We start from the raw sequence: 9,041 nt of genomic DNA on the forward strand, positions 1-9,041 counted from the left end.
GAGATGATTTTTCAGTACATTTGTTTGAAGGTGGTGGTGCTGCCTGCATTTCTTACAGAAGTTGGAAGGGAGTTCCATAGTTTAGGGACGGTGAACCAGCACGTAAGGTGGGTTTTTACACTTTAGAAGTAGATACGTTTCAGATCTTGGCTGCCTGCTGAGTTGGTATTTGGCAAGTAGAGTCAAGAGAGCAAGACAGTCTGTGGGTCTGCAGCTTATTTTGTGTGTTGTAGTTAGTTGGGTGAATGAAAGATGGGGGAGTTCTAGCCAGCCTAATTGTTTCAGTCACTTACAGTGGTGGGACGAGAATTTGGCATTTGTGGCAAATCTGGCTATTCTGTTGTAACATATCAAGCTTGGATTTAGTAGAATTTTGGATATTAGTGAGGAGAGGCACCATAAAAGGACAGAGGGTAATAAAAAGGTGGTTGCAAGGGTTGTGTAGTAGAGAGGCTAAGAAAGTGTTGGTGCCTACAGAGCTTTTGGTGTGTTTTGATATTATTGTTTATGTGCAAGTAGAAGTTAGTTTTCATCTTCAATAATGCCTAGTAATTTAGTGTTGGATAACTTGTACAGTGGTATTGTCTTGGGCTTGTATTCTTTTCATATGGAAGGCATCAAGAAACTTAACTGTTACTATACAAGGATTAACAGAAAAAATAAATGAAGGAAGTAAGTAAGTAGGTAGGTAATGTGTAGCTGTAACAGTAAAGATACTGTAGATTGTTTATTTTGGGAGCAGGCACTAGCATGTTAGCTAGCCACAGAGGCTTGACTCAGTTTGAAAGGATTAGGAAACTAGCACACCGTTACCATTTTGTATATCATCATGATATTAAAAAAAATAAGTAGAATATTCCATTAACATGACAGTTTTCTTTTTAAAAGAATTCAAATGGACTAACCTCCTGCCAGCATTACATGGTGTCATGTACAAGAGGAGGCTGGAAATCACAAACGAATATACATAAAGTAGATACAAAAAGTTTACAAACCCCTGTTAAAATGCCAGGTTTTGTGGTATAAAAACAATGAGACTACAATAAATCATTTCAAAACTTTTCCCACCTTTAGTAGGACCTATAACCTGTCCAATTCAATTGAAAAAAAAAACTGTTAAGGGAAAAAATATAAAACACATACAATACGCTGATTGCATAGGTGCACACCCTTAAAGTAATACTTTGTTGAAGCACCTTGCTACTGCAAAAGCCATGGTTCGCAAAGAGCTTACAAAACAAAGGGATCTCATTGTTGAAAGGTAGCAGTCAGGAGAAGGGAACAAAAACAAAAAACAAGAGATTCCACAGCACTTGGTAAATTATGGAACACAGTGAAGTCAGTCATCAAAAACTGGAGAAAATATGGGACAACAGTAACATTGCAAAGAACCGATGTCCCTCCAAAACTGATGAAAAGACAAGACGAAAACTGGTCAGGGAGGCTGCCAAGAGACCTACAGCAACACTGAAGGAATTTCTGGCAAGCACTGGTTGTGTACTACATGCGACAACAATCTCCCGTATTCTCCATATGTCTGGACTATGGGGTAGGGTTACAAGATGGAAGCCTTTTCTTGCACAGAAAAACATCCAAGCCTGGCTAAAAAGTGTGCAAAACAATACATTGTGTCTCCCTAAAATATGTGGGAAAATTTGTTATGATCTGATAAGACCAGGGCTGAACTTTTTGGCCACAATTCCAAAAGGTATGTTTGGTGCAAAAACACTTCAAAGAACACCATCCCCACAGTGAAGCATGGTGTTAGCAGTATCATGCTTTGGAGTTGCTGTTCTTCAGATGGAACTGGGACTTTAGTCAAGGTGGAGGTAATTATGAACAGTTCCAAATACCAGTCACTTTTGGCCCATAACCTTCAGGCGTCTGTTAGAAAGCTGAAAATGAAGAGGAATTTCATCTTTCAACACGATAATGACCCCAGCATACATCCAAATCAACAAAAGAACGGCTTCACCAGAAGACAGTTTTGGAATGGTCCAGCCAGAGCCCAGACCTAAATACAACAGAAAACCTTTGGGGTGACCTGAAGATGGCTGTGCACAAGAGATGCCCTCATAATCTGCAGATTTGGAGCGCTTTTGTAAGGAAGAGTGAGCACACTTGCACAACCAGCGTATTGTACGCTTTTTATTTTTTATATTTACCCCCCCCAAACAGATTTGTTTTTCAACTGAATTGTACAGGTTATAGGTCACACTGAATGTGGGAAAAGTTTTGAAATTTGTGGTCTCATTTTTTTATATCACAAAAACCTGGCATTTTAACAGGGGTGTATAAACTTTTTATATCCACTGTAAAGTTATCAGAATTAATTGGGACCTAGGATAGTTCAAATCAAACTGTTGACTTTAAGTATGGTACATTATTGTAGTACAAGCTCAAAAAACACCCACAAGCAAATATGTACAATGTTTACACATAGACTATGATTTTTTTCCTACCCGAAAACATTGGAAGGCTGCGTTCAGATAATTGACATTTCGGACAAATGACACTACTGTATTTAAAGCTACATTATCTTCAATGAAATTTGATGTGGTGTATTTTGATCCACACTCCCAAAGAATTCAGTTATACGCAGATTGCTACAAATGAGAATAAGCAATTTTGTAAATATTGTTGGAGCAAATCCTATATGTATGCTAATCACCAACAAATGATGGGCATCAACACAAAGGATTGCTCACTGGGGAGAGCAATCCACATATGCCGATGAGATTTGCTGTGTGCCTGGGGAAATAATGCTCACTTTCTTCAAAGCATACACGGGATGCTATCAACTTTCATATAACAGTACTTAACCAGTCTCTGACTAGTCTACTTATGGAGAAATGTCCAAGAGTACTGTTCCAATTCTTTTACTTAACCAGAATTTTTGAGGAGGAAGGAGCAATAACCTTCTTGAAAAAGCATACAAGTCAAAAGCATGCATATATGACTTGGGTGATTTGAGATCTCTCAGGTCACAACAGACAAGGTATTACAAAGATTTTAGTTAATGGGGTGCAACTTTATTTCCCTATTTTGTTGCTTGCTGAAAGTCTGCACTGAACTCTAGCTTTTTTCTTCTATTGCAAATGTGTCTCTTGGACTACAAATGTATTCTGACAGTTGTCAGAGAAGGTTAAGGATGTGAGACAATGTTCGATTCCTTCATTTACATAGGTTACATCCATCAGCAAGCCATTTAACCAGACAGTCCTTGGAGATGACTGGGAATGTCGACTAGGCTCCTTAATGGTCACCTGGACTGCAATCTCATTAACCAATAACAAATCTATTCTTGCTTGTCCTACTACTTTACACAAGTTCCAGGCATATATCACCCACCACTCTGAAGAAAAATTTCTTTATACCACCATTAACCATTCCACTTAAGTCATACATTATACAGCAATTAAAAAAAAAAAATTTCTTCTGAAAAACAAACAATTGCACATAATGTTTGCATCTTTGTAGCTCTTCCCACAGTGCATCACCAATGTCATAGAAGGATGAACGTTCAAGATATCCATTAACCAATTTTGAGCAAACCAGGGAACTATCGCCCTATAAGCCTGACTAGTTTGGTCTGCAAAGCTATGGAGCGCATCATCATGGATCTCATTGAGAGAGACATTGGAAACCTCCAAACACTAGACTCTACCCAGTTCAGCTTTGTTGCTGGCAGATCATGCCTCCTAAACCTGGTGGACTTCTTTGAGACAGTTACCAAGGCTATAGATGAGGAAAAGGTGATCCAAACGGCCTACCTAGACCTTGCAAAGGCCTTCGACACCATTCCCCATTCAGGTATTATAGACATGCTCACCAGCCTGAACATAAACCCCTACATCATGAGATGGGTTGCCAACTGGCTCAGGGACAGATCCCAGATGGTAAGTGTTGCAGGAGCTAGGTCAGACTCTAAACGGGTTAGAAGTGGCGTTCCCCAGGTTTCAGTCCTGGGACACCTCCTGTTTGGCATATACTTCTCAGAGGTACAGGCAAGCACAGGAGGACTATGGCTGACCAAGTTTGCAGACTACTGCAAACTAGGGGCTATAATTGACTCTACGGCTGACAGACATCCTCCAAAAGGGTCTCACTGAGACAGATACCTGGTGTCAAAACCATGGACTCAAGCTAAATGCCAAAAAGTGCATAGTCATCCCCTTTGGAAAAAACAAAGTACCCACAAACTACCACATAGGTGGTAGCCCCCTAAATACAGAAGACGTAATAAGGGTTCTGGGGACCCAAGTACATAGTAACCTCTCCTTTGATAATCACATTGTCAAAGTGGTTAGAAAATACTTCTGTGTGACCCACCTAATCACAAAAGGGTTTGCATCCAGATCGAAAGAGGTCAGTGGGCCCCTCTATGCATCACACATCAGATCCATCACAGAGTACAAATCCAAATTTGGGATGTGCCTTTCAAGACACCTGCAACAACTGGAAAGACCACAGAAGTACTTCACCAAGAGGATCACTGGCCTCAAGCAGATGCCCTATACAGCTCGACTGAGGAGACTCTAGCTGTACTCGGTTGCATACCGCCTACTCAGAGGTGATCTCTGCCTGACATACAAGGCCATGTCCTACCCAGAATTGATGGACATGCTCCAACTAAAGAAAACCATATCCCCTCGAGCCACACGCTCTAGGGATCTAAACCTCACAACAATAAATAGGATGTGCTGGAGGGATAGATTCCTGTCCCAGAGACTTCCCATGTTCTGGAACAAGATTCCAATCTACATTAGGCCGAGCTCCTCGCTAACCCTCTTCAAGAGGAACCTTGATGAGTGGATGGGAAACAAAGTTTACCCCAGAGATCACTTCAATGGCTCTGCTGGACAGAGGCACAGGGAACTAATCTAAGGGGGTGGCAAAGGCCAACACATTCCAGCTAGGCTTATGAATGCCAGATAGCCTAGTGCCTAGTACCTACCCATGAACCTATAAGTCAAGAATGCTGCATTTCCACCAATGTTTCACCTACAATTTCTAATGTAGCAAACAGGTCTGAACAGTGTGCGTGTTTACTGCAATAAAAAAAAACACACTCCCCATTCTTAGGTCTATACAAAAAGACTCCTTACCCCAGCACCACAAGGCCTTGTATCTGCAGCCTTGCTGAACAAAATACCAGCTAGAATATTTAAAATGCCATGTTTTGACTGGGTAATAGATTTATAAGGCCTAGTGTGACTCTTTAGTATACAGGAGTGCTGAAGCAGAGAGTTAATCACCACAATACCCAACAAACCAAACATCCTGCACAAAGTCTAAGAACATTAAAGTTGAACTACTGCAGGTGGTATTACATACATGAATTAAGTTTACTTCACACTAAACAAGGCACAATAAGAAGAATCTACAGAAGTATTTTAATGTTGCTCAAGCAATGAGCAGATTCTTCAAAGCCTTTGAGTTGCCTGCCTGCTTCCGAACTACTGGGATACCCTTCATTGTGCCGGAGAATGAGCAGTTTTTGCTAACAATGTCCAGTCTTCTTTTTTCGGCTTTTTCCCTGGTTAGGGGTCGCCACAGCGGATCACTGTCTGCTCATGATTGGCAGTGGAGTTTCACAGTGTCTAGTTGCCAGCCCGGCGCCCAACCTTCCACAGAAGGCACACGCACGCACTCATGCCTATGACCAATTTAGTGTGTCCAACCTACAGCATGTCTTTGGGATGTGGGAAGAAACCCACGTGACCACATGGTGGACATGCAGACCCCGCACAGAAGGCACCCCCAGCAGAGGATCGAAACGGAGAACCTCTTGCTGCGAGGCAGCAATGCTAACCAAGCAATCGCACCTGCAAGCAGCACAGTATTCTTGTACCAAATTATAGTAATCAATACCATATCCTTCAGTTCGCAGAGATTATGCATAGAAGGCTGACCCAAAACAGCCCCAAGATTCTGATCATGAAACCCAAAACGCACAATTGTGTACACTTGCACTACAGCAAAGAGGAAATTCTGCAACTATTCCCAGCAAAAAATGCCAGTATTATGGACATCACAATTCTAACAGTGAGATGTAGATAATGAAGTTAAAAATGCACACGCATGCCTCTTTATAGATAAATATGCACACATTATAAGAAATTTCTGCTACATCAGACAGATTTTTTGACCAGAAACGTGACCTTTTTTGTAACTCCTGTAACCTCAAACAGAAAGCACGTGCAGATGTTAAAAAAAAAACAACTTTGCATCCCCCCACCAATCATAACATTTTGACCATACCACTTCTGGTTTCACATCACCATCATGACAGGACAAGCTCAAAAACACCTTGCACAGACTGGAACAAAGTCTCTTAAAATGGCATTACTTTAAAAACGTGCAATACACAACTCCAAACCAACCTGACTCAGCTGCTTTGCTTGAGTTATTGAAGTCATCTTTGACAATTCCAAAACCAGCATGAGAAACCTGTACCCTTTAATGAGATCCACAAAGACCAGTACCCCATTTTGCCAATATCCTCGTTGGCACTAACAAAGTAGTGTTCTGTACAAAAAACATACCTGATCGACTACACAGAACTAGCTACTGCCCATTATTAAGGCAATCAAAACTTCCATGGTTTTGGAAATATGCTGAAAATGATTCCCCAGCTATGAGAAAATGCATAAAGATATAATGAAGATGAACACGATGCTTTACATTTGAAACTTCACTTATAGGCCTCAAAGGATGTAAAATACAGTATGCCATAAATATCTGTGTGTAATGAGCAAAAACGTTTGAGCATTTGTAATTTAAATGAATTATCAATTAAAACTGACTGCAAACGTAACCTTTAATACTTAAATGAAAAAGCTAATTTATTCATGAAAAAAAAAAAAAAAAAAAAAAGAAGATTTGCCAACAAGATCAAAACACTAAACAGACATAATAAAACAGGTTTCATCTACCCCCTGCTACAAGTGCATTAAGCCTTTGAAACACACCTGTCAATCGTACCCGATTACGAGGAACGTACATCATTTGGGGTGTTAAAAAGTTCATGTTCCTCGAAGTTCTTCAAAGTTCCATATTGAAACAAACAGTCTGTCACACATTCAGTTAGGAATTTTTTTAAAGTGAAATCCATGGTAAATAGAAACTAATCATAATAATTTTAAAGCATCTTCTTTATAAGTAAAACCAGCACATTGTAACCATCCTATGACCTTCCTAGTTGAAGTTGTTTGTAAGCCATTAGTATGTGTTCCACCTTTTGCCCATTTTTTCACATTATGAAGGCGTGTGTTCATTTTGGAGATGGAAGGTTGAGAGCTATGTTACGAGGTACATCCCACAATTTTGAGTCTTGAAAGTGTATTCTACTCTGTTCATACTAAAAAGGTCTGCCCTACTTTCTTTTTGTATGATTTTTAAACAAATGTCTATAGTAAATAAGATTATAAATGTAACGTATCATTTTAAGTACGTTGTGAGCTTTCGTGTTGAATTTGCTAGTTAAACACATTATGGCAGCCAGTGGTCCACACTTGGAAGGTTTTGACGTTCCTACGTATTCTTTTTAAACTAACGGATCAGTAAAACAGAAGGCAGCATATTTGAACTGGTCGCTTAATTAACCCTATTACATTGAGGTGCCAGCTCAAGTGCACCTGAATTTCCCCAAGCACTTAAATACTTTAAGCTATTTAAACAGCAATTCTTTCCGAAACGAAATCAACTATTAACATTCCCAACACTAAAGAGGCAAAAATGCTAAACAGCTACGACCACAACAACGCTGGCGTTACATAATAGAACGGTTTCTTGCACAAATTAAAACATTCAACTCAAAACACAACATTGTAAAAGACAAGCACGGCTGTATTATCTCAGTTATTTTTACTAGTTCGGTTATCCGAATAGCGCAGATTATTCAAAATCCAGTTTCTACGCGACAGTTCAAAAGTAAGAGAAGAACAAGACAAACATCTTAAACTTTCTTCATCCTACTCAAACAACCACTTTACAACAGAACGTCTTTCCACACTGTACTACATATCACTAAAGCAGTCAACTCTAAAATGAAAGTGCAACGCAATACGAGTACTTTTTGATCAAATTAAGGAATACAACATTAACGCTTAAAATGACTTTTAATTTACCTACTACAACGACGTATACCACAAACAAGGCAGCTTGTTCTAGCACAAATTCTTAATCCCTGAACATAAAACTGCTACACTTCACTCATGACGTCACCTGCAGTACACCTGCGAAAGTTCTCCCTATCCTTACGGGTCTTCACGGAGGGCTTGTGGCATGAAGAAAGTTAACTTTTAAGCCAGACTTCATCAATAGAACATACCTAACAGTAATATGGACAATAATTCATTACGACTTCCACTATGTGTATCAAGTCCGTACCTTTTTTTTTGTAGTATTTAATTTAAAGAAACTTTTGTTGCATAGTGTTTACAAGGGTTCAACGACGTGATTTGTCATTAATTATATTACCAGATGTAATGTCGCTCAAAATATGAAGAAAAATGTTACTTAGCCCGTTCGCAACCATGTATGTTCGTTTTTGGTATATATCTAGTATTATCTTCTACAATAAAGTTTTTAAATTACATTTGTTTTTGCATACAAACGTAGGGGTTGTGCCTATCACTTTAAATAACTTTTTATTGCCCTCTAATTTTTTAAATTATTTTGCGTACGTTCCCACCATTTACAATCATGTCCAAACTACAGAATAACCCCCTTTCACCGTCATCATTGATTTGATTCTTTTTGTAACTTAAAAAAGGATGCTTTAAAATAGTGGATAAATAGTATATCTTTTACTTACAATCTCATCTACTAAACTTTTTTTTCATCAACAAAAGTTGGTATATTATACAGAAAAGCGTCGTAGGATGTTTAAACGTGGAGAATGTAATTTTTTGTAGAAATATTTTAGAAGGACCTTTTGTTTCCCTTCAGTATTTGCCTAGTACTTTTAAAAGTACCTGAGGATTTTACCTGCCAAAGTAAAGGGGTTGTTTATATTTGTATGTGTAGTGGATGCT

General features: G+C 39.1%; 1 protein-coding gene across 1 annotated transcript in view; it reads right to left on the minus strand.

The window, feature by feature from the left end:
* Nucleotides 1–8,282, minus strand: part of MTUS1 (microtubule associated scaffold protein 1) — a 2,531,455-nt gene extending 2,523,173 nt beyond the window's left edge. Inside the window, exon 1 of the mRNA XM_044062416.1 lies at nt 8,133–8,282. The gene's annotated coding sequence lies outside the window, so the exon portion shown is untranslated. The remainder of the gene's footprint in view (nt 1–8,132) is intronic.
* Nucleotides 8,283–9,041: the final 759 nt, after the last annotated feature.

This window comes from Protopterus annectens, chromosome 2.part1, assembly GCF_019279795.1.
Source record: "Protopterus annectens isolate FY-2018-M chromosome 2.part1, PAN1.0, whole genome shotgun sequence".
Lineage (NCBI taxonomy): Eukaryota > Metazoa > Chordata > Ceratodontiformes > Protopteridae > Protopterus > Protopterus annectens.